This window comes from Anarrhichthys ocellatus, unplaced genomic scaffold, assembly GCF_004355925.1.
Source record: "Anarrhichthys ocellatus isolate YVR2014 unplaced genomic scaffold, GSC_Weel_1.0 scaffold177, whole genome shotgun sequence".
Lineage (NCBI taxonomy): Eukaryota > Metazoa > Chordata > Actinopteri > Perciformes > Anarhichadidae > Anarrhichthys > Anarrhichthys ocellatus.
The window spans coordinates 155952-159404 of NW_022280207.1; the positions used below are offsets into that span (position 1 = coordinate 155952).

The 3453-nt window shown below is 44.1% G+C and overlaps 1 long non-coding RNA gene across 1 annotated transcript; it reads left to right on the top strand.

Moving 5' to 3' along the window:
* The first annotated feature begins 310 nt into the window (after positions 1 to 310).
* Positions 311 to 3227, top strand: LOC116400535 (uncharacterized). The gene is made up of 2 exons (XR_004213930.1): positions 311 to 582; positions 1724 to 3227. It is a non-coding gene; the product is annotated as an uncharacterized LOC116400535 (long non-coding RNA).
* The last annotated feature ends 226 nt before the right edge of the window (positions 3228 to 3453 follow it).

Genomic DNA, 3453 nt, shown 5'->3' on the forward strand with positions numbered 1-3453 from the left:
CCCTTCCCTCTCCACATTCCCTTTGTTTCTCAGCTTCTATCTCCTTCTACTTCTCCTCCTCCCCCTAAGGCCCCCCTTCTTTACCTCTTTCACTCCCTCTCTTTTCTCATCCCCTTCTGCTCTATGTTTATCCCTCTCTCTCCTGTCCCCCCATCTTTCCCAGACAGACTGTACAGGTCACAAGTTGAGGCTTCTTGGTTCGTATTGCATCAGCCAATCAGTTATGTTCAGAGGGGGCATTCCCTGGTGTAAGTCCCGCCCCCCAGTGACCATACAAGGTAACGGTGGAATGCATGGCTTGGCAGTCCATCTGCTTCATAAGAGAGACACGCACAGAGAGCAGAGGGTGTCCCACACTGATGAGCAATCCTATTTCAGTGTGATCTGAACTTGGGCTTGCTGTGAGACTACTGAAGCTTTAGAAGGATGCCAGTGGACAAACCTGCTCTTAAACAGCTCTTAGACAAGTGATAGAACAGCAGTTTAAGTTGAACCTGCCAGTGGAGATGACAATCCTCAAGAAACCGCATCAGGCCAGCAGCCTGCCAGCTGCAGCAGATGACAGCTCCCCCTCAGAATCAGGTATGATCACGGTTCACTGCTCTACTATCTATGTGTATGTTGTCATCACTGACAATCGAAACATGTTTTATTTCATTTGAAATGTGTTTTTCTAGTTCACGTGAACATAATGTCATCATACTTGGATATTGTCAAAGTAAGCTTTTTGTATTAGAAATGTATTAGAAACATCTGCATGGCATTAAAACACCAAGAAATCATCTGTTTCACTCCAGTGAGAGCTGAAGTCCAATGAGGGAGCTCCACACTGTGTCATTTTGGCTGGATCAGAGGTTTGGTCACAATGCTACAGCTCTGGAGTATAACTCAGTGTACACTTGTCACACAGTGTGTTGGGGCCTTGAGATGAATCCCTCGACCACAGTGACTGACTGCAAAACAAAAGAAATGCGGAGGGTCAGAAAAATTCCTTCAAAAGTCTAAAACAGCATGGTGTAGTTTTATAAATGATCAGTCGTCATGCAAAGTCCACGTGACAAAGAGTGAAGCCTGGTATCCAGAAGCCCACTCACTGCTCTCCTCCTGGTTGAAGCTGCTACAGTGCTACCTGAGAACGGGACAGGACTGTACCTGAACCAGCCTGGACTAGATTTACATTCACTTTACTGGACAAACACACATAGACACTACCTTCTTATAGTGAGAGGTTCTTTTGAGAAGGGTTGGGACTCAACAAAAGGGTTGCAAGGTAAATGTAACGGCTCATGAGGAGATTAACATGATGGGGAAGTAAAAGAAAATGAATTTCAAAGCGTACTTTTGTTAATTTGTTATAAGCTTTGAATTTTTCAAAAATCCCTCTCTGGTTGAACTGACCATAAACTTGAGACAAGGGGTCCTAGAAGACAGTAGACATGGCTTTGTTTTAAGGTGTCACAGGTCGAAAAGGTTGGCCACTGATGTAGATTCTCCAAATTCAGCTCACCAGGAGGGAGGGGGACTCTGTGAAGTGTCGGCCTTAAATGGGAAAAACACAGCCCCCTACAGTATGGCTGATCTTACACAGCATCTCATGTCACGAATTAGACCAGCATCAATGACTGGGACCAAGTTCACACCATGGACAATAGGCAGGAGGTGTTAAAGGAGGAGGAAACTACTTCTAGTCATACACACACATAACTCATGTCTGTTTCCTCAGGACGCTGCTATGTGTCTTCAGATGAAGGAGAAGGAGGCGCGGAGGAAACACACCAGGTAGGAGCACCACACACACACACACACACACACACACACACACACACACACACACACATGTTAGTCTTTCTCTAATAGTGAGGACCTTGGTTGACATAATTCATTCCCTAGCTCCTAACCTGATAGTAGCCTTAACCATCACAATGACCTAAATGTAATTCTAACCTTCAAACAGTCCTTTGAAGTAGTGAGGGCAAGCCAAAACGAATGTCCTCACTATAATGGTTAAAACTGTCACTAGTCCTCACAAAGATAGCAATAAAATACCACACACACACACACACACATACACACACACACACGTGTAGTATGTGACTTTTTCCTCTGTAGTGATGGCTCTAAACCAGCTGATACGACTGTGTGTCTGTTAGTAGCTCATGGTACAACGAGGCAGTCACATGTTGTGCTCTTGGATCCGTTCCCTCCTGTCTATATAGCATTACAGTAAGGTCTTGGCTGCTGACTGGTGAGTCTGACAGGGTTGAAGAGGTTAATGGTAATGCAACAAAGTGTCATATAGATCCAGCTAATAAAATATGTGTTGTAACGCCCCATGTCCTGCTGAAGACGGGAACGGACATGAGAAAGTGTATGGAGGGAGGAGAGGAGGAAATGCTGTATTTATTTACAGAGCAGTCAAAAGTCTTGGGGGCACTGGGTTAGGAGGACTTTCACATAACCCCTTACACACACACACTAACACCAGACCCCCTCTGGGAGCAAGAGACGCTGATTCCCAGGGTCAATTTCACATGGGAGGGGAAGGGGGAGGGGGGAGGGGGAGAGGGGGAGAGGCTTATGGAAGGTGAGAGAAGGGGAAGGAGAGGACGTAGAAACAGAGATGGAGAGAGAACCTCAGTCTTTGTTCTTCATCTGAATGACTCTAATCTCACTGTCTTTATGTTGACATCTGATATCTGTAAAGATTGAGTGTCACTATGAGCTTCCTGCTTTCACTATATGCAGAATGCACACACTATCTCCAATCATTCAATTCATCTGAAATTCCGATTCATTGACAGTTCATTGACAGTTCATTGACAGTTCAGCTAACATGTCACCTGCGTTCAGCTCTCACTCTTGGCCTGTGCTTTTCACTGAAAACAAATGAACAATTGAACTGCCAACGCTTTAATTGATGCCTCGGCTTCTTTCACGGTTCACACTTCAGCTGACACTAGTTCAGTGCTGCAACTTAAAGTGCAACCCCCATACAGTATTTCACAGGCAAGATTTGAAGAATTTAAAGCTGTTCATAGTGTCTGATCCTGCAGTGTTCAGTGTGATCTAGTTATCTTCTTCAATTCAAACAAATACAGGACTTTCACCCAGGGGACCTGCTGTTTGTGTCCCGTGTGAAACCAAAAGTCAACGATGAATTATTTTGACATCATGTTAATGTGAGTGTTACTTTGTGACTTAAATAACATAGAGACATAAACATACTCGTTTTAAGCCAAACCATGATGATTTTTACAAAACCTAACCAAGTAGTTTTGTTGTGCTTTTGTTTTGTTTTGTTTCAATTTATATCGATACGTGTTTCAAACTGTGACCGTAATCTGGGAGAAAATACATTTCCCTCCTCATGTAACTGAGGATGCAGTGTAGTTGTATGGGAAGGTATTCTGTTGGGAGGCTTCAGTGTTAGACTGGAGTACAGTTCAGCATTGC